Raw genomic sequence first — 23808 nt, forward strand, 5'->3', positions numbered from 1 at the left:
AAAGTCCATTTTACCCAAGATGCTGAAAATGTCATCATTTTTGCTGAGAAAGATTTCAACTGACCGATTGCAGTCAGGATTTGTGGAATATTTGAAAAGCTGTAGTTCTACCAACACTTTGAATAATAGGAAGAACTTTTATGTCACAAACAAAATTTGAACAAAGAAATTTTATTCTTTTGATTTCCATAATCATTTTGAGTATTGCACAAATCAGAAATAGCAAATAAAATCATTACACTTCAGCCTTCTTTTTTCCTGGGATTCTAAATGGAGATATAAGGTCAATGCCAATCAGGCAAATGGGATGAGGTACCTGCTTAGAGAGAGCAAATAATTTGCTGGCTGAAAAGGTTTCAATTTTTAAAAGCCAAGGCATTTCACACACCAGTGTTAACATTGAAAAAAGTGGCTGACTCCTTTTATCAAAGTATAATACATGTTTTATACCCCTGCCAATTGTAACGAGACCATACACAGTAAACTTAAAAGTATAAGCCCATGCTTTCCCATATCACTTGTAGCATTATTTTACACAAACACTATGATTGTGCTATTATGTAATAACAATATGGTAGATAACCATAGTAGAAACAGGAATAGCTACTTTAGCTTCCCAAGATAATACTAAATGGGAAAAAAATCCACAAAACAAAACAACAAACAAATAACAGCAGCAAAAATGTTAGAATTAGTTTCTACAGCATTGCCAATGTAATACTTATGTCTAGAAATGTGACTACACACAGCTATGCCCATTCCCAGTCACTTTCTTGTGATTGCACATGAATGGATGAGGATAAACATAGATATAAACAAACAATGCCATGAGAACAGAGGTGTTCAGTTTGGTTTTGTTTTTTTCCTGTAATAGAATCTGCATGCAAAAGGTGCATTTTCTCCAGCAGTTCTGAATACACTTACTTCAGTGTATTTCAACAGGTAAACAATATGTCACAAGTTCTCAGTGCTATGAGAGAGAATTTATTGAAATACTTCTTATTTCTTATCAGGATATTTTCTCACTCCACTATCTGCCTGTGATAGTTGTAAAAACTGACTTCATTACAGACAGATATAGAAGCAAATTAAAGGGTATATATCTAATAGAAAACAAGGACTCCAGTCTGGCAGAGCTTCCAGTCTCTGGTCTGATGCTGCTGCCAACAAGGTTCAAACTTTACCGAGCTTCTCGCATAGTTTCTCTCAGATTTGTTCTTTGTTATAAGTTCTTTTTTTTTCCCCATGTCCAGAAACAGTAAGCCCCAGGATTAGTTGTATTTTCAGAAGCGTCCCTATCCCAATGCCCTCACCTTGAAAGGTTATTGCAAATATGTGTGGATTTTAGAAAACTAGAGGTGTTATTTATTTTTCTGTGCATTAGGTTTACATGGCAATGTTTTTTTTGATAGTAGGGGAGCTGCAGGGGTGGCCTCCATAAGAAGATGCCAGGAGTTGCTCCTGTCAGACACAGCTGGTTCCAATGGACCCACCCCTGATCAGAGATGACCCCACCATGAAACCGATGGTGCCTCTGTGATAACTCATTTAAGAAAGGGTAAAAAATTCTGTTCAGCAGCTGTGAGACATGAGTGGGAAAATACGAGAGAAACAGCCCTGTGGACAGCAAAGAAAGGTGGGGAAGATGCACTGCAGGCAGCAGAGCAGAGATGCCCCTGCAGCCTGTGGAGAAGACCAAGGGGAAGCAGTTTGTGCCCCTGCAGCCCATGGAGGACCACATCAGAGACCACTGAGAAAATATCACAGTGAAAGTATCACTCTACATGTACTATTTCTTACATTGCACTTCTGAAAATTGGCTAGTGCTGGAGATAGAATAGAGACCTACATAGACCTTAGGTGTAAAACTCTGTTGACTTTTATCTTATTCTGCTAAGGAAACTGAGATCTCAGACATCTTAGAAGTCTTAGCATTTTAAGAAGACTTAGAAAGACATAGTAAGCTTCAAATAGAAGTGATAAGTTAAAGGTAGAAATTTCCATGCAAGTTTCACTGGGATGCACTGTGGGGAAGATTTGGAGAGAAGGTTTTTTGGACTTTAGAACTGCTAAAATATTTCTCTGCAAGTAAATTAGATCTGATTTCTGGAAGATAGTATTTAGATAATTTTTTAAATGTTTCAGTAAGCAGTAACTCTGAAGTGCTCAACACTCTTCACAGTTTCATATTCACTATGAGAACTAAAAGCACTCAGTATAGACTCAGATCCAGGAATAAACCCACTTATTTGAAGCAGTTTTTACACCAGAATATAGTAAGGACCTTTTATAGTTCTCTCTAGGTTTTAATAGATAGATATTAGAGACCTTAATGTAGTAGAATATTATAATAAAACAAGATGAGTTGTAATATAAATGTACATTAACTCATTTGCTAATGATCAACATCAGCCACAGGAACAGATGCCAGTGGTTTCATGTCCTTTCATCAAAAGGGAGACAGAACCTATTTAAATGTTTTAATTGTTGGGAAAGAAATGGATTTGCTTTTATCCAATCAATACTACTTTGACCGAGAATCAATTAAACTGACAAGGCTTCTCTTATTGAAGTAAGTAGGGGCTTTAATTAAATTCCATTCTATAGTTTAAGCAAGGCACTGGAAGACAAGGAGAACACAAAGCCTACTTTGAATTTAGTGTGTATATTGAAAGCATGGTTTTAGGAGCAAATAATAAATTAAACTTCAGATACATTAACACTTTATATCATACTACATATCAAAATGGAGCCACAGAGAGTGGCCCATCTATTATGGCTTGTATTTCTATTTTGAATTAGCAGGAAACAGAATGCTCTGCATGATCCTTTATTTATTACAGTGACATAGTATGTACAAGGGCATTCTTCTATTTCCTCAGAAAACATCATTAATACTAAACAGTCTCTCTTTGCCTAATTCCTTAGAAGATCACTGCACAAAAATGAGATGCTACAGAATAACAATGGGCTCCATTTAATTGGTGCAACCCTTCCCCCTTCGTATCAGTGCCACAACTTAATATTCAATCTGGGGCAAAGAAGTTGTTAAAGCATTTCAAATGACATTTTCAAAGGGAATTTTCCTTTTTTCTTAGTACCTCTTCAAATCTGAATCACTGGGTGAGAAGGGATGCCAAAGAGATGGGAAAAAATCTTACTTCCTAGGAAATTATTGAAAATGATGTAATGAAATCAAACAGGCTTTGGTATAAAAAAATCTTTAGAAGAGAAGATACACTTTAAGCAAAAGTCCTAAAATACAAAGTCTTTCTGCAAGTGGCAACACCTCAGATCACTTAGCCTGGAGCTTCTATCATTTCAGTCTCCTGATGTGATGCTATTCCAGCTTATTTTCCTCAGGCTGCTTTGCTCACTAAAGCAAGTAATTAGAGTAGCAAATAATATATCCAGAGTCCCAAATTAACTTTCAATATTATCATCTTTCTGCTAGTGGCTAAAACAATTCTAAAATTGGTAAATCTATATACCTTCCTGCTAAACAGCTATTAAAATAAATGATTTAGTAGAAACCATTTTCAGCATCCTTGTTCTAAAATATGCTATTTTTGTGCAAATTAAATTGGATACTAAGTGATCAAACAGGTTCCTCTGGTTAAATATTCTTTTTAATTGTTCATTGTTTCAGTCCACATGTGTTTTGCCTACAGAAGTTCTTATGTTGGGGAGTGTCTCCAACTTGTGGCATGGTGGCAAGTTTTCTGTTTACAGTAATAGTTTTCAAAGATTAGTGGGTTATTCTCAATGTGTTGGACAAATGAGCACAAAAAGTATGATCCTTTTTGATTTAAGGAGAATTTCCTTTTTTCTTTAAAGTGTGATGGCAATTACAATCCTCAATAATTAGCTCAGTGTTTTCCAACATAACGGGTTTTTCTGCTTATAAATACCTTTCTTCAAAATTAATGTGTTAATTTATAGGTTGGATAAAAACAACCATATATGTAAATGTATATAATATTTAATGTTTTATACGATATTACTATATACAATAAAGTATTTAATATAGGCAAGTGATTTAAACTGAATGAAAATTTTAATGAACATGAACATATTTCTTTGTTTCATAGCTGAGTTGAAGCTTTTGCTTTTTATTCTGCTCTACAGCATCTACAAATTCTGAAGTATTGGAATTTCAAACAAAGTAATGACATTTACTGAACATTTTTAAGTGATTGCAGCAGCTGTGGGTAATTGTTCAAATTGTGCTGGTATTTATGGAAAAGGTGTAATGCCTCCACACTCAAAAAACCAAACAAACTTCTGGGACAATATAAAGGCAAAAAGTAAATAAAACAGATAGATAAACAAATAAATAAACCCCCAAAGCCTGCAAAAACTAAGCTTCATGCTTGCCCCAGTTCTGTTCACAAAGTTATAGCAATTTTACAATGAGGGGACTGCATCCAGTATTCAGGTTGTATGGTAATGTTAAACTTATGAAATTCCCCATCAAAATCAGTTTTCCATTTGTGTACATCACTGAATTTTCCCAAGGCTATGAAAATAAGAGTTGTTTATCAGCACTTTTGATACAGGTTTTAATGAAATTTGCAAATAATAAGCTTCTCAATGTCTTTCTACAACTGTCTGCACATGATGTAAGAGCAGAGCTCATGTTGCCTACTTCTCCCAATTGGTGAACAAGTTAAAACTGCTACTAAAACAGTGTTATGAGGGGCTGGGATCCACAAAATGTGTATGAACTCCTGCATAGACCCTATTGAGCTATTGACTTTCTTATGAAGAGTTGAATACTTTGTCACTTATAATAGCCATGGCACGGGTTTTAACCCAGAAGAAGTCATTATATAAAGTAGTCTGTAATATATTTTCAGTAGGAATTATCTGTCATTCCCTAAGAAGATTTAGTCAAACTCTGGTCCAACTCTGAATATCTACTGTTGAATTAATAACTTGTCAGTTGCCTTGCCAAGCAGTGCATAACAGCCAGGATGAAGCACTTCTGTCTACAGCACCTTTGTGCTGATAGCAAGGAAGCAGCTCCTTTGGCACCTTTTGAAAGATTTTCTGATTTTATTAGTAATTTTCTGTACACAGATCATGAGCTGTTTTAGAAAACATGGCATTTTAGGATTTATGCAGAACCAACCTGCTTTTTACTTCCTTATTACTTTTCCCAGGAGTGCACAAACACATCAGAATGTCTGTCCCAGCAGCACCCTCAGTGTTTTACTGTGTCTCTCCATTTTCTACCCTATATTCTACATAATGGACTAAAAGGAAGAGTTGATGAGCAGGTATCACACAGATCATGCTAGAGAAGATAACATTTTTTAACTACAATCCTGAATTATTTAGACTTAAAATGTTGCATAAAACCAACTCTATTTCATCTAAATGTCAACAAAGGATCTAAAAATTACCAAAGAAGCTGTTTTCCACATTCCTCTAATTCTTTTTTCTTTTTAAAGGAAATTGTTTGGAACATATGGGTATCTCTTTTCCAATTAAAAACTGAACAACCAAGTAAATCTTTTAATTCTATGAGAACAATTCACTCTTTTTATCACCTTGTGACATATGTTTTTCATAATTTTGCTGAAAGGTAAAAATTGTATTTGAGTGCTATCTCAGAACAAAATATTTCCTAACTGTAGCTAATTTCATATTATTAACAATACATGTTCCAACATTTCTTCATTCCTTAAACATCGTACAAAATTTCTTCCTTCCTATAGCAATTAGTACCTATGTTGAAAAATAAAATAGTTTGGAAGTCTTATGTTTTGCATAACAGTTGCATAAACACTCTCCTTTTTCCTCAGTGATGTCACCAAGATGTCAGTCATGAAAAAAGGAAACTTTGGTTTCCTGTTACACAAAATTGGTAAGAGAATCCTTGGGGTTTTCTATCTCACTCTCCAGTAATACTCCTGCAATATCCATTTTATGGTCTTTAGGCTCATGTGTTGAAGGGCAGTTTTTCCTGCCACTGTGTTGTGCAACACAGCCGTATGGACAGTTCTGGGTTCTGGTTTTCTGAGCAGTTTTTCTCTCACGCTCTTCCTTTGAAAAGGAAGAAATAAGCAGGCAGCAAAATCAGCTCCACCAGTTGCAGCTATTTTTGAAAGTTCAAGGGCCCCTGTCAGAGTCAGTATAGGTAAGCACAGTTTCATTTTTTTTCTTTTTTCATCTGCTTATTAACAGGAGTTCTAGTGCAAAGAAAAGGATGTGTTTGGCTAATAAATGCCCTGTGACGTTGCATTTAATTAACATCATCTTACACTTTTTCTAGAGCAGTCATAGTTTATTTTAGTAGTTGGGGGATCAAGATTTCAGGCTTTTATTTGACTGCTACTTCCATTTCAATAACTCACATTTAAATACATTGACAGACATATCAAGCAGAGCTAGCCAGAGAGGTGATGTCATGGCATGGGAGACATCTCAGAGGACAAGGGAACTGTGAACGTTGGATTACTTGCAAAGCAATTTAGGACCATCAGGTCTTTGCACAAAGCCTCTGTGTATGTGTTTTTCTGTCCAACTCAGCCCCCTAGAGACTACGGCACTGTCTGGCCAAATGCAGACAATTTTCAAATATAGACATAGAAGTGAAGAAGCATTCTTATTAATAAAAGTCTATTCCCACTTGATGGTGGCAGTGTCTAGAGTGGGCCACTTCTCATTTGTGTCTTCTGAGTTCTGCTCCCCAGTTTATCAATCATTTTGTCATGACTGAATGACTTTGACAGAGGTCTATAAAGCTTCTAGAACAATTAGCATATTTAATAGAGCTGAAGAAAGCAGCAGTTTTCTTTCTGAGAAGGGAGCTGTGGAATCAACCTAAGCACCTTTAGATTCAAGATTAAATAAGACCACAGAGTGATGCTTCATCACAGTTGATGGATTGAGTCTTTTAGACATGGGAAAAAATCAGAATTTAAGTGTTGCTTGAAATTCAACTAGTGAGCTACATATGCCATTTTTGAGGCTATTTTTCAAAGACCTTGGGAGTTTTTTGGCTTTCTGTTTCTAAACACTTGGTTTATATTCCAGTGCTTCCTGACAAGCATTACAATTTTCTGTCATAACTAACTGATACTAGGAAAGAATCTGTAACTGCATTTGTCTAGATACAGCCTTAATTAACCAGTTTGTAGGGTATCATTGCTGGTCCTAGCAAGGTTAGCTGTAGATCTTCAGTTAGGAAAAGACCACTGAAGCAAAGCTTATTCAAATTAAAATAACAGTCTAGCAACAAAAAACCCCAAACCCTTTATTTTTTTTCCCTCCAACATCAGTTAGAACATAATTTGCTCACCCCATTGCTCTCTGTTCAAGCACTAATTTCACAGAGTTTCCCCTTTTTCTCAGATAACATAGGACATATGATTTTCCCCACCATTAGCACTGAGTTTGATAGCTTGCTAGCTTGCATCATGATGTTCTTTTAATCGGTTGATTACGTATATGCCCCGGGCAAGTTACTATGTTAACATCTGATGATTTAGCAAACTGCTCTGATTTTATTTATTTATTTTACTTCTGGCTGAAACATTTTCTAGTATCAATGTTCAAAGTGTAGTGTCTTAGTGAAAGCAGCCTATATTCACATCTTCTGGGTATTTGCATTAGTGGTAATGGATGCCTTGAGCCATGGGAAAGCAATATGGGTTTTAATGTACATGTTTAACACTTAGTGCTAGTTCCCTAACTTTAAAAAGCCCAGCTTAAATATTTATGAAATTCCATTGTTCATTTTGAATTGAGTAACAACTGATTATCTTTCATGGAGATATCTGCAAGATCTGCAGTCAGGTTTCTATGCTGATGTGCCGGGCTGCAGATGTCAGTTTGACTCTCGTGGGCCAAAGGGTTCTAACTACACTATAGTTTTTCAAATAAAAATTTAATTGAAGCTATAACCAAGCTGTGGGGGATAGTTCAAACTGGGTTAATGCAGTTAGAAAATAGTGATTTAGTGTGGTGTGTTCAGAGCTTGTCATTAGATAATTTCCTGAATTTATTTGGCATTATTTATAAACTGTACGGATCTCCACATCCAGAATGTGCCTGTACAAACCGTATTGAAAGTGTCTTTTTACCTTTCAGCTCTCAAGACATAGGATACTCCAAAATAAGCCTACTGACAGGTTGGTTGGTTTGTTTGTTTGTTTTTTGGGTTTTTGATTTTTTTTTTGTTTGGCTGGTTGGTTTTGTTGTTGTTGCTTTTTGTCGTATTTTTTGTTTGGTTGTTTTGTTTGCATTTGTTTGTTTTGTTTCTGTTTGTTTTGTTTTTCTTTAAGCCCTCCGCTCCTTTAAAAAAGGAATTTCTGCAATAAAGCCTGTTGGAAATCCATTGGATATAGATGTATAAAGGGGCTTAATTGTATATCACAATGAGAAAAGGGTTATTGTGCCTGTATTTCAAATGGTGACATGAACGTTCTGTGACATGAGCAGGAATTTTTAGTATCATCAGCCAAAATTGAATCTGTGGCCTTTTGGCTGGAAGAAAAACTCCAGTAACTCAGTCCCTGTGAGGATAAAAATTACTGGATTAAAAATATTAATGTTTGTTCGATTTGATTGAATAATTACTTTTTGTGCCAGTACATTACTGTTTACATAGACATTTCACCTATGCTCATCTTTATTTAATTTAGTTATAATTCTTTCCCCATAGACAAACCTGTTTATGAGGAAAATATGCTTGACTGAATAGTAGCAAATATTTAGATAAGGTACCAATGGCTGGAGGGTAATTGCAATATTTAACAATTATATGTACAATACTCCATGCCCCAGTGGGATTTCTGCTGAGAATGTGCTTTACATTGCGTAGGAACAATCAAGGACAGAAAAGAGCCACAAATATTCCCATTAGGCAGTTTAGTGTTGAAGACTATTTCACAGGTTAGGATTAAAATAATAGATACCAATGTAGTAAGAACTCTGGGAACAACCTGAGGCAGCTATTTCCTGAGGAACAGAAACCTTTCCGTGCAACTAATGTCATCTGTTACTTCTGCTCTACTACTTCCATACTGTTTCCTCTCCCCAGACCTGAAGGAGAAAAAGACTTTCTAGCCAGAATTAAATTAAGTCAGTAATAGTAATCCTACTAATTCCAAGTTCCACCATGGTCACTTGGCCCTCAGAAGAGCACAACATTAAGTAACACATTTTCAGAAAACAACCTTGTATGTGGGCATTGTAGAGAGAAACATCAAGAAAATGGCAGAAATATTTGACTCACCTGCTTTAGAGATAAAAAATCAGTTGAAAAGGGCTTGTTGGACCGTATTATTGCCATCATGAAAGGCATACTTAATGAAAGAAATAAATTGCTTATTGCATGTACAGTGGTTATCAGCACAGATTACACGAAAAACACAATTGCTAACCAGAAAAGAAGTTCTTCAGAGGGCATTGGGTTGGTGATCTCATTACAACCAATGACCTTGAACACCATTCAGGCTTAGTTTAACACTCCAAAACCTGTCAGGGACTGCTCTGGTTCTTATTTAATTTACTCTCAACATTCTTACGTGCCACGGGATAAAGGACAAGAATAAGTATCTCAATTCTGCTAACAGTTTTCATTTATTTCAATGTGTCTTATGGACACTGGATTTAGAAATCTCAGCCAAGATATTTGAAATATCATTATGAAATGGAATATTTAATTTTATGATGACACAGAAGTACCTTTAAAGGCATGGGGACTATTTACAGTCCAAAAAATATCCCAGCATTGTTGTATGAATAAGGTATGGTTACCTGTGAATAATCTCCTTGTTTACTTGTAACTTCTTTTCTTTCCACCATCTATTTTTTCTTTTTCAAATTCTGTCTTTTCTGCAGTTTCAACTAAAAGTTTTGTTCAAGACTGCCCTTAATCTGGCTCCCCAACACACCCCAAAATGCTACCTTGAATTCCATAATAGCTGCAATTTATGTTAGCTTGAATATCACGGGAGCTGGTCTGAATCTTTAGTGCTGCAGTGAAAGGCAGAAGTAGAAATTACAATTCCTGGGGTGCCAAACCTAATCATTTTGTTCTGCTCATTCAGCCAAGTTCTACTCATGCAACCTGACTACAGAGTGGATCTGGCCAAGCAGCAGCCTAGATCTGGCCCAGGGAATGAGTTAACCTACGTCCCTGAAACAGAACAGCAAAACTTGCAGGTTAGAAGTAGAAAAATAGATCTGTCAGTATTCTGACCTTGTTAAAATTGCTCCCAAAGAGGAAGAAAGAGAAAGCAAGAGAATGATGGGACATGGTAAGAGTGTCTTAGGGCATGTGGCAGTATGGGATCTGGAATGTGGAGGCAGAGACACAAAAATGGAAATGTAATGTGAAAATAGGGGATGTGAAATGCAAACTGGAGATGTAGGATGAAAGAATAAAGAACACTAGAATGTGCAGAATGAATATAGTTATAGGAAGAAGGACTTAATGGAGTTGTATATCTCATCCTCCTCTCAATAACATTCATTAACTCCAGGATGTCCACTATTACTTTGTCTGTATTACAGTTTAGCTCTACCATGGATGAAGAGGACAGCCAATATCAATCCTTGCAGGGTTGGTCCTCACAATGCTTGATGTCAGATAATCAGTCATGCCTATTTCCAAAGCCAATCTAGTCTAGAGAGCATGGGTATGCATGAATCCAGTTTGATTTTTTGTTTTACTGATGCTTGATAGCACTGATAAACTCACAGGTTTGAGTATATTCTTATACCCCATAATAAACTTTTTCTTTTTATGGAGCTATTTGTAGAAAGATGCTCTGCCTAAGTGAGGGTAAAACATCTCAAATTTGACACTCTTTGCAAAATTTATCAGTGCTGGTTGGAGAAGGTGGGTCATGCTGCTTTTGGTGTTGAAGAATGCTGAGACCAGGTTGACCCATTAATCCCAAAGTTAAACATTCTGAGGATATGAAGAACAATGTTTCCTGAAAGAATCTGGCACTGGGGAGTGTGAGGCAGACAAAGTTGCTGATAAAGGAATTAAGATCATTTACTGCTAAATGATCTAAAGGCTGCTGAGCTGACACAGCTGTCAGTCAATCACTTTATACCATAAAAACCCAGTCCGACTTTTTAGCGCTGGGAACTTCTAACTCGCTCCTTGGAGTGTGTGGGGAGAGTCCTCCCATGAGTGGGAGACACCACTCAAGGTTAATTCTCGAGGCTTAGAGAAAGATACTTGCCCACAATTGTTTCTATGGATGAAGAACATCAATCTCTACTTAGTAACTACTAAGCTAGCTTCAAAATTATTGATTTAATAAACAGTGCACTGTATTAGTGGTTATAACTATCGATACTGTGTAGTAAGTAATTCCAATTAAAGTATTTTATTATCATTGCCATCATCAATTTAAAGAAATATTCTATTTGATTCATATGAATATATTTGGTTTCCCCTCCTTAATCCTGCAGGACAAAGTCATATAGTTCTTCGTCTACACCTATATAATCCTCTAGATGTAAACTGTTGACCAAGTCTGGAATTGGATCTAGCTGCTCCTAGACTCCTCTCTGAGAAGTACATTAGAAAACAAGGGTGCCCTTTCTGAACGTTGTGACTCAACAGAAGGGTACCCCTGATGAACCTTGTCTGAAGCTTCCATTTTGCCAGTGACACTATCTCAGACCTCCTTTGCCCAGATAATGCAGGACAGATTATCTACTATACCACAGGCTATTTTTCTTACCTCTAAGTATCCAGCATGGAGAAAAACATCCATCAATAATTCCAAAATCCTGAATGCCACATCTTACATTACTTGTAAACAGGGTTTCTCCAAATTGAAGAAATGCATATTAAAAATGAACATTTTGTCAATTCATGCAGGTCTCCTGTCAAGACCCCACCAATAAATCATCTCTCTGTGTTACTTGCATCCAGTTAACATTGCTACACTACAAAGGCCAAAATTCTCTTGCCTTACTCTGGACAGTAATCCTTTTCAAACTGATATGATTGAGCCAGGACCTTATGCTGCAACCATATGAGTCTTACCTCTAAGTAGGACATATCAACTACCTAGGCAGTAATCATAAAGAAGCAGAAAACCCAAGCTTTGTATTATTCAAAGCAAATTATTAGTTCCACATTTTCTGTGAAATTTTGGCAAAGATCGTGAGAACTGACACAGATCAGTATCATATAGTGATGCTAGTTTGCATTCAGTCAATGCAACACTCTCAATTTGAATTATCTCTTCTGTGGGATTTTAAGTCTTCTATCAATGCATGCAGCTTCTTATTTGACTACTACCATACAAGTTGGAAGGGGGGAAATTCGCTATTCAGTTTTGCTGCAGACTGTAGAAACTCATTTTAATATGCAGTTTTTGTCAGTGCTGCCTTCTGACTGTGGTTTTCTCTATTGCTTATGTGTCTCTTTAAGCAGACGAAGCACATGAAAATGAAACACCAAAACCTATATGAGCTGTCTGTCTACTCATATAGTTCCTGACTCTATTAAATAGAGTTTGCATCTGATAGGAGTCAACCTGAGGTCTGGCATCACTTCCCTGGATTCTTTTTATATTAGATTACTGGGTAAAAAAGAGCTGATGTTGAGACCAATGTTTTGGTCTGCTGTCTGCTGGCTGGCTCTCTTAGCCACTTAGCTAGCGAGTCAAGTTTCCAGCTGTTTGTCCTCCTTTTGTCCTCCAGGCTCTTCTGTTGTCTCTCATACAGCGGTTCAGATTAAAGAAAAGATGAAGCAGGTGCCTAAGCCTAGGAGTAGTAAACTTCCAGAAGATATTTTACCTTTTGGGCTAAGAAAAAACTGAAGTCTCAAGTCTCTTACTTTGTAATTTAAAGATTTTGTGTTTGGATTTTAGGTGAAAAGTCCATGCCTCCTCCTTTTCTGGTATTTTTAAATAAAAATTATGGTGATGCTGTACCAGATAGTGAACTTAGTTAGTCCCGTAGGAGGCAGGCATATAAAACTAATCAAAGACCTTTATTTAAAGGGCTCATAACAAATACTGCATCCATCAAAGGGCTTAAGACCTGAGATGTTTGTGAATGAGCTTTGAAGGAAATAAGTTGACTGATTCTTGGATATCTACAGCAGCAGAACTTTAAGCAAGCAAGTGTTATAGCAGAAATAGGTGAGCTATAGAATCTCAGATAGTTACACAAACCTTCTTCAGATTTCATGTCTTCAACTAAATTGAAAAAAATCTTAAATAAATATTTATTTACATTTTGTTCCATATTTTTTCTGTAAGTCTCAGCCTTATTAATCTATATGTCTGCATGAAAATCTTAGCCCTTGTGAACTCTGACTAGCTTTGGTTAGGAAGGTATATTCCTGGAATAAATTTAAAGCTGCATGACTGTGTTTGGACTGCTTTCACCACCACTGTGGTTATTGGGCATTAAAGGGAAATGTTTATCTGTGTCATAGATGTCACAGGCCAACTAAGCTGACATTGGTCCTCAAGGTTTTATGAATCAATTTGGACTAAGGTATACCTAAGTTCATTCCTAATTTGATTATCTAGGACTTAATGGAAAAAATTACTTGGTGCAATTGTTCCAAGTGGATAAGAGAGAAGAATGAATAAGATCTTTCCGTAGAAGCAAAAAAAATTTTTTTTTTTTTGATCCTTTACCAAGATGGTTCTGAACTCTTCTCAGAAGCATTAATATAGAGGCATGAATCCAGCCTGTTTGTAAGGTAGTCCATTGCATCTGGGAGTTAATTTTCAACAAATAAGATAATCTGCCATGGTCAACTAGAGCAGAGTTTTGGAAGAGAAACAGAAATGCTATGTTATCTTTATAGAATCAGGAATTACAGGCAGACCAAGAACGGACTTTCAGCTTCTGGTTGACTCATGGCCAGATTCTCTCCACAAACTTTTGTTTCATATATTTTAGACAAATAATATTTTGGAGCCTTTGATGTGTGGACACAAATAAAATCCTCTGAGGCAACCTCAGTAGCTCAGTTCATATGCCATACTCTTTAGAATCTCATTCTAAAATGCCATGAGGAGCTCTACAATATGAATTTCAGTTGCACAAATGTTGAGGTTTGTCTGCACATTACCACTGAGTAATGGTGACACAACTGGAGTGCAAGCTCCTGAATAGAAAAAATGAGATCGACAGAGTGACACAATAATAAAAGGGTGGATAAGCAAATATTCCCATTGGACTCATCTAGATTCCTAGAATTCTTTCTTATTTCTTCCTCAGTAAGACTTTGGTATACATCTACCCCTTTAGGGTCACCCTTTGACTACCTAGACCATCTCTGTGCTCGCTCTGAATTTTCACTGTGCTCTATTCTTCTTCCTTCACATCTCACCTTCCACTCGAGAAGTACCTGAAGCAACTTATGAATTTCCAAATGTTTTCAGGAAGGAGTTGGGTTTCATTTGATCCTGGTAGCAGACTGCCTTTCTCTGCACAGACACCCCTTTCTTAATAGAACAAAATAAAGCACACTAACACATACAAGACAGTGAATAAACAAATAACTCAATGTAAATTACTACAGTGACTGGTCATTGTTAATTCCCCCACTCAAAGGGGAAAATGAGGTGTTGGCAGTAAGGGAACGCTCCTTTTTTTACCTTAGGAAGATAGTGATAAACTTGGAGACTTGCCAAGGCTGAGTCACTAATCTCAAAAACAGGATCTTTGTCCCCACAAATCCATAACGTCCCAAGCCCACTAGAGCATCTGGGCTTTTTAGAAAGTTTTCTACTCTGCAGACCTTTTTGTAAAAAGGCATTTTGGGATAAGTATCACTAATGTTCATTCCTCCCCTTTGTCTCTAGAGTTTCTCTGCCAACACTTGACATTTATGTATACAGATAATGAATTTTTGCCATTTTTTGATAAAACTGTGATGATTTTCTTACCTTTCTAGTTACAAGACAGTAACAAATATTCTTCTCTTTGTATTTCTCTGCCTTTATCCATTTGCAGTACAAGCTTATTTAACTGAATGTCTTTGACAATATTATTTAATGCCAGAGCCATATTATTTCCTTCCCTTTAAGCTGATGCACATATTCAGTTAAAAATCAATTGTGTGCCACATCCGCAAACATGCCCTCAGACTTATTTCCTCTCATTTTTATTTTCCACTCTTTGCTTGGATAGTTAAACTTCCATTAATACCACTCAGGACACTTCAATTTTTTTTTAAATGTTCCATCATTTCACAGTCCAATTGCCATCTGTGGCAAGATGACCTCCTACGTAATGTTCATAGAGCTATTTAACCTACAAAGCTATAACCTCAGTCTATAATGGCCTTTCACTCTTAATTTCATAAATAAATTTTGATAGCTGTCTCAAGTGCATCTCCAAATGGTTTTTCTTGGATCAGTTTAAGAAAGTTAAAACCTTTATAGAATTACATCTGGCCAGACATGTCAAGGGCAACAAGAAAAGCTTCTGTATGTGTGTCAGTGATAAAAGGAATGTTAGGGAAAAGTCTTCAAGGCCAGGTTGGATGAGGCTTTGAGCAAGCTGTCTAGTGGAAGGTATCCCTACCCATGGCAGGGGGTTTGGAACTAGGTGATCTTCAAGGTCTCTTCTAAACCAAACCATTCCATGATTCTATAGTTCTATGTAGTAAAAAATATTACTTAATTTTAAAATAAATATTTATCTAGGTATCTGCTTAAACCAGCATGGTTACAGCAAAGGACTGCTCAAACATGTTTTGGGTTTGTGTGGCAGGGTTTTGGTAGTAGCAGGGCTGCAAGGTTGGCTTCTGTGAGAAACTGCCAGAAGCTTCCTCCATGTCCAGTGGAATCAATGCCAGCTGGCTCCAAGACAGACCCGCTGCTGGACAAGACCAAACTCATCAGCGATGGCGTTAGCACATCTGAGATAAAAGATTTGAAGAGAGGGGAAAAATCTGCTACAGAGCAAAAGCTGCCAGAGAGAGAAGTGAGATTATTTAAGAGGATCAACTCTGAAGACAGCAACTTCAGTGCAGACGGAGCGGCAGGAGGTGCTCCAGGCACTAAAGCAGAGATTCCCCTGCAACCCATGGTGCAGACCACAGAGAGGCAGCTGTGCCCCTGCAGCCCATGGAGGTCCGTGGTGGAGCAGAGATCCACCTGCAGCCTGTGGAAGCTCCCACACTGAACAGGTGCATGCCTGAATGAGGTTGTGACCCCATGGGAAACCTGCACTAGAGCAGGCTTCTAGTAGGACCTGTGGCCCTGTGGAGAGAGAGGTCCACAACAGAGCAGGTTTGCTGCAGGTCTTGTGACCCTTTGGGGATCCCATGCCAGAGCAGCCTGTTCCTGAAGGACTGCACCCCATGGAAGGAACCACTCTGGAGCAGTTTGTGAAGAACTGCAGCCCCTGGAAAGGACTCAATGTTGGAGAAGTTCAGAGGCCTGTCTCCCATGGGAGGGACCCACTAGAGAAGGGAAAGGGTGTGAGGAGTCCTGCTTGTGAGGAGGAGGGAACAGCAGAGACAGCTTGTGATGGCTACAGCCCCATTTCCTATGCCCCTGTGCTTCTGTGGGGGAGGATGTAGGGAAACCAAAAGCGTGGTTGAGCCCGGGAAGAAGGGAGGGATGAGGGAAGGTGTTTTTAAGATTTTTTTTTATTTCTCATTCCTCTCCTCTGATTTAATTGGTAATAAATGAAACTAATTTCCACAAGGTGAGTATGTTTTGTCAATGACGGTAATTGGGGAGTGATCTCTCCCTCTCCATCTCAACCCATGAGCTTTCCACTATATTTTCTCTCCTTTGCCCAGCTGAGGAGTAGGGGATAGAGCAGCATTGGTGGGCACCTGTGATCCAACCAGGGACAACTCACCACAAAGTGCTGCATTAAATTTAATTTGGTTTCCTTGCTTTTTCAGCTTCAACATGTACAAAGGAAGAAGGTAAGAAAAATGGAGAAGTTCATGTTTGTTATGCCTTTTGACTTTCATTCTGATCGCCTAATTTTCTTCTGAGAAGCAAGAAACAACCACTCTATTCGAACTGTGTTAGGTAAAGTGATCACTGGTCAATTTATCAGCAAGTATATATGCCAATATTTCCAATTAACACTGCTTTTCCCAGTTTTACAATGTCAATACTTTTACATATAAGAAAATATTTTTTGGCTCTATTAGACAAAAAAATCAATATTGAGTCCTAATATAATAAATCCTGCACAGTGGTCTATCTTCCTTTGAATATATCAGGAATATAGCAGTTTGTACAAAAGTCTACAATCTGTGTGCTATTTTATTCAGATCAAAAGAGACTTTTTTCCCAAAATTGCATTCTTTGTTATTTTTATCCCCGCAGATGTTATTTGAAACTTCTTTTTGAAATTTTAGAAGAAATCGGTAAGCAAGGAAGCACTGTGGTTTTGCTTAGTGTTACATATGTTCAGTTTTCACTTGGCACATATATATATATCTTCCAGTTCCTCTAGGAAACAGGAAAGAAACAGTTTATAGCAGCAGTCGAAGCAAACATCATCCACAATTTATTATTTCTGGGAATCACCAAGAAAGCATATGAAAAGGTTTATTAATTCAACATGCAAAAAAATTCTTTGCCTAGGTATGGCTGGTTTCTCTCTGTCTCCTTCACATTAACTTCATGAAACTCAGCCAGTTCCAGGGACAGTTATTCCTCAGTTATTGTGATCTGAGTTAGAAGAATCCTGTGCAACCTCTGTAAATAGTGTCTGTCAGCCACTTATATTTTTGGAAATAGCCACTGTTTCTTTGTTACTATGAAAAGCAAATATTCCTTTAAAAATCACAGAATTCTAGATGCAGTCATCACTGGCAATAGGGAAGCCATGTGTATTTGGGAAATAAAATTGCAAAAGCCACATAAGCTGTATTATTTTAAAAATGTATTTATTTTTCTTAGTCACCTATCCATAAAGACTTTCATTCATCTCTTCTGAGGTCCAGAATAACCAGGATACAAGATATGGAAATTTTGTGCTGAACGGATTTCTGTTGAATGCATCTTCAATAATTTCCCTTTATTTCAATAATTTTGTAACACTGGTATTTGTTGTGTAGTAAAATTTTGAGTCTGGAAAAAATGTCAAGTAAGGTTTCTCAGGTTTTTCTGTTTGTAATAGCTTTTTAGTCATTACAGACTGGAAGTTTTCCCAATAGTCCAGAAAAAAATCAGTTAACATCTATTGCCTATTAGAGGCAAGAATAAACTTTACAGGAAAGTCCTGACTTTATTTCTTCGTATTTGCATGACTCAGTGACTGACAGGAAAAACCACAGCTTTGACTGTGCCTATCAGCCAAAGTGCCAGCTTCTTTAAAGGAAAGGAGAACCTTTCAGTTACCTGGTATTTCTGCTTGAGATTTTCTACGTGGCCCTGAAATACACAGTTTAGGAAAGAGACAGTGACCTTCTGACAGAATGGATTGCAAAACAGATGCTCCAGTGCTTTACACAGACCAGTTATTTTGCCATGCCTTACTAGTGTATAGTGCCAGTATGAAATACAAGCAACATAATTTCTGTGTCTCTCTCTGATGTCGCAGAGCATATCATAAGCTCCAATGACACTACACACACTCCTTGCTGCTAATGGTGGTGGCACTTCTGAAATAAACTGGGTGGATAATGTCAAAAGGATTTCTTACTAAAGCTTGAGTCCTTGCCAGCCTTTGCTGTAGCCTGGGGACACCAGTGATGGATGCAGTTTAGAACAGGTTTCTGTTTGCTTTCATACCAAATATGAAAAGAGTACTCTACAAGACTGTCTTGGGGTGAATTCAAAGACAACTTCACTCACTGAATACTCACTTAGCACTGCATTAAAGCCACAAACTGGGCTTTGACACATATTATGTATCGAATTTGTCAGTTGTGCAATAGGGATTTACACAGGCCCCTCCCATCCAACTCTTGGAATGTCTAAAATGAGCACTGGAAAAAGCACTGGCTTACAAATTTATGACATAATAATTTTAGAATAACCATAGTTACTAAAATGAGATTTATTAACTAGGTAACAAACATCCATGCTATATTTTTGAGAATAGGCAGGATCATTATGCACTAGTTTATCAGCTAAGTCACCAATTATCTAAACCTTTTCTATTATTTAGAAGTTTCTTGTTCTTTCTTAGCTAATATTCAAATCAGTGGGAAATGCTATTACATATAGGCATAGAACAGGAGCAGCTGAACCTGGCAATGCCAAAACTGAATGCTACTCACAGTTTACACCTAGGTGGAAAGTACACAATGCCTGAGCACAGGAGTTTCCCTTCCTTTCTCATACTCTATCACAAACTGCAATATCTCTATTTTTTGTTTCCACCTATCAGATTGCTGCTGCTACCTCTGAAAAAAACCCATGTCCTTAAATTTCAAACAGGGTTATGATTTGGAATCAGAGATTTTTTTCAATACGGTTCAGTGGATTTTATTACTTCAAAAGATTGTTACTTGTTTAGGTAAGTGTTGCTTCATTCTGGTTAAAACAGGGTTCATAATCTAACTATAGCTATAAAAACAAAAAACCAGTTGTTTTTTGTGATTCCAGTCAGGAACAGTTCCTAGGGCTGAGTGGTGTGGATGAAAAAAACAAATAGCCATCCTGCATCAGAGGCATTTACATACCACCTTTTGGTCACAAATAATTAAAGCTTTGGTCACAAAGCTTTCTGAAGTAAGCTTTAGGTATAGACCTGTTATCTTGACTGCAATGCATCTTTTATACTTAACCTTGATCGTTAAAGCTGTCAGATTTCACTGCAGGGAGCCATGGGGTGGCTTTTTTTCAGTAAAAGTTGGGCAGAAGATGTTAAACCGTATCAAGTCAACATCTTGGGAGTAATTCAGATATTTTATCTCATACAATCAAATTTAAAATTTAAAGGCTCACTTTAGTAAAGACTTTATGGTGAAAAACAAACTAAAAGGCAAAAAGAAAGTAATTTTTATGTTATGTTGTATCTTTTCTGTAGTACTGTGAAATAAGTAGATTTTACTTTTGTACAAAAAAAAAAAATACAGAGCCACGACACTAGTTCCTTTTATGTAGCTACTCAGCAGATGAAAATAGCTTAAAAAATATATGCTTTTGTTTTAATGCTCTTGTGTTGTCAAAAAATTTCCAAGGTCTTAAAAATTACTACCAAATTAATCCTGTCTTTTGTTTCCATTAGTTTTGTCTGAAATATGAGTTGCTCTTGCAATCAGGTATTGCCTGTGTTGTTATTTATGCAATTGTTGCTTGAATTTTTTGCTCCATGATAAAATGATAAACAAAATTTGTTCTTCTGTAATATAAACTTTAAATAAATAAATAGCAGTAAAGAAAAACAAACAAACAAAAAAGCCACAAAATTACCAACCACAAAACCCAGAAGCTTTGCAGTTGCAACTATTTTAATTTTCTCAGGTTTCCTGTTGGTAGTATATTGTTAATAATGATTTGTGGCTCAGGTGGTTAATAACACATAACAGATATTGTTCTCTCTTACTTAAAATCAATGTTGAGTTTGCATTGTAAGCAAAATATTTCTTGGGCCCCTAGTGTAGAATGAATGATACCAGATACACTAAAGTATTAGGACCCTTTTGACTACCCTTATTTGTGAGTTACAGAATAGCTCTGTTTAAAGAACTTCTATGTTTAAGCCCATTCGTTCCTAAATTCTCTATGCCACAAAATATTGTGCATAACAAATATTTTGGGAAAATCCAATGTAAGCAATAAATTAAGATATAAGTTGTCTTGCAGCGAAGTTTTCATTTTGGAAGTTAAGATCCAGAAAAACAAAATTCATATGTGTGTTAGGCCAATGTTACCTCATTAGTGTGTTGCAGAGGTTTATTTCCCTTGGCAACACTAGTGTTAATTATAGTTTCTGATTTAGAAGAAATTCTCTTTAGAAATCAGAAGAATTCATAATCCATTGCAATTGAGGAACACTTATTAACTGTTTAATTGCCTAACTAGTTAGTTAGTAGTGTCAGAATGGGGTTTGGCTCATTCTTCTTCATATACAATCCATTTAATCAAGTTTTATCAAAAGCAAGACTGGAAATCCACAATATTGCAGACTAAATGTACATTATTTAACTATACACTTGGCCTTATTTTATGTCAAGGTAAACCAAATGCAATATTGAAATTTTCTGATCAGAAATAAGAAAAAATTTTATTATACCTTATAAAATTCTAAGCACACAAAGGGAAATGTGCAAAAATATACCATTTTCTACCTTCTCAAGATTTTCAGTGAAAATTGGTTTCACAACTATTACTGGTCAAGATACTCAAAACTTCTTGACTGAACAGAGAAGTGGTTCAATATTAAAAAATAATTCAAAATCTCCTCAATAATTATGTTTGTCCCTTCCCTTCCTTTCCCTTCCTTTCCCTTCCTTTCCCTTCCTTTCCCTTCCTTTCCCTTCCCTTCCCTTCCCTTCCCTTCCCTTCCCTTCCTTTCCCTTCCCTTCCCTTCCCTTCCCTTCCCTTCCCTTCCCTTCCCTTCCCTTCCCTTCCCTTCCCTTCCCTTCCCTTCCCTTCCCTTCCCTTCCCTTCCCTTCCCTTCCCTTCCCTTCCCTTCCCTTCCCTTCCCTTCCCTTCCCTTCCCTTCCCTTCCCTTCCCTTCCCTTCCCTTCCCTTCCCTTCCCTTCCCTTCCCTTCCCTTCCCTTCCCTTCCCTTCCCTTCCCTTCCCTTCCCTTCCCTTCCCTTCCCTTCCCTTCCCTTCCCTTCCCTTCTTTTTTCTGTCAGAGAGAGAATATTTATAATCAACACAGAGGGGCAAAGTATAATGATCAATTAAAATTCTTGAGATCTTTGCCAAGTTTTATATTTCTTTCTGTTTTATACCTCTAGTGATACATTTAATTATTATTTCGAAGTCTAAAATAAGTCAGGTGAGTTGCCTCCTGGAACAATCATCTCAATCATTTTCTTCAATTCTCAAAAAAAATCTACATGAACTCAGATTCTTACACTCTTAATGTCTAAAATTAGGTGAGATAAATGATACATCTCAAGCATTTGAGGCAATTTTTCCAGTTTAGAGATGTCTAGATGACAGAATATTATATGTTATATATTATGTAATCCTATTTAAAAATGTGTTCAAGTCCTCAAAATGTTAATGTAATGACAGCATCATTAATATCAGAATCAGGTTGAAAAACTCACTAGTATGCTTTTCATGAACTCCTGAATGTGAGTCTGAGTCTTCACAGGCAGTTCAGAAAGCCCATCAGCCTTTTAGAAGCCTTTGAGAGGATGAATTTACTTTCCAGTACACTTTTGTTGATCTTCAGGGCTGAGACCAGCAAAAATCCTGGAAAATTTGGTATCTTATACATCCTGTGTAATTTTTTCTTGTTTATTTAATCTTCATGAGTAGTTCTTGAGGTCTTTAGTCAAGCCCGCAGTATCAAACTGCACTCTGTGTGTGATACTCATGTCATAACCCTCACCTCTATCAAACACACTCTTACAGCTGGAGATGTTGGCTTATCTATCAATTTTCTAGACACAGGTTGTGTTCATAATGACATTTTCTCTCCTCAGTATGACACGGATGTAGCCACATGGAATAGATATGTGTACTAGTGAAACGTAAGCTTGGGGCTACACACTTACAGACTTGCATTTGTACTGTTTCTGAGCATCCTCCTGAGACAATTTTGGCCCATATGTGCTGGTTTGGGACAATTAGTATTCAATGTGATAAAGCCCAGTTCCAAGGTTCATTCTTGACAGGCTAATCTGTGCTGGGGGAAGGAGATTTACATCAGAGGTGTTAGTGGTAATGTATCCTGGCTATTACATTTATTAGGCTAGGAATAACCCAGAACTCTTTGGGAGTTGAAGTGAAATGTTAATTTTAATTAGTGTGAAACCTGAAATTTTAAAATTAAGCTGATATAACCAATTTGAGGTAGGAAAATACTCCAGTAGCTTTGACAATTGCTCGGAAAATATTAACAATGGAAAATACATCACGTTTTATACATTATGCTACAGTATCCTTTGAACAGGACCACCCAGGTGTCCATATTCTCTAAATGTATCCAAGATTTGCAGAGAACTACGTGAGAAGAATATAAGATTGTTCTGAAAAGTTAACAAAACCCCTGCATTTAAAATTATGTAACTTTTTTTCATTGATGCTTGTTTATTTTTCATTTACTTGGAGTTTTCCGATTCACGAAGTTGGCATTTTGTTCATACAGTAATATTTTTTGTGCTTTATGAGAAATCAATTAAATTATGATTTAGACTTTGCAGGGAGTTAATGGATAGCAATTTAAAAAATTATTGCTGTGCTTCAAGTAACATCAAGTATCTTATTCTGCCTACATGATTTCTGTGTTCCTACCACTTAAGGAGCTATTAGGAAGTGCTTCTGACACAGTCTTATGTTGTATATCTGCAGAATTACACCCCACTGTTTCAAATCCAGATGTTCTATATTGGTTACCATAGAATTTAAGACAAGAGGTAAGGCCATTATATAAAGGTAGTATAGTGTCATTTGTTAAGAGAAAAAAAACCAAACCCAACACAACAGATTCTAAATTAAAAAGGTATGAAAATCAGCATTAAAAAAAAAAAAAAATTAAATTTGCTCAGGAAGCTTAGGAATAACATTATTCAGTCTAACTCAGCCTGGAATAATTGAGTATCTGAAGGTATTCCGTATGCTAAAAGCAGCTGTGATCCAAATGGATGCATAAGCTATGCGGGAAAGAAATGCTTACAATTAGATGTAAGTAGTAAAAGAGTGGAATAAGCACCACTTCCCATGCATCAAGGAAGGGGTAC

This window comes from Aphelocoma coerulescens, chromosome 1, assembly GCF_041296385.1.
Source record: "Aphelocoma coerulescens isolate FSJ_1873_10779 chromosome 1, UR_Acoe_1.0, whole genome shotgun sequence".
NCBI classification, from domain to species: domain Eukaryota; kingdom Metazoa; phylum Chordata; class Aves; order Passeriformes; family Corvidae; genus Aphelocoma; species Aphelocoma coerulescens.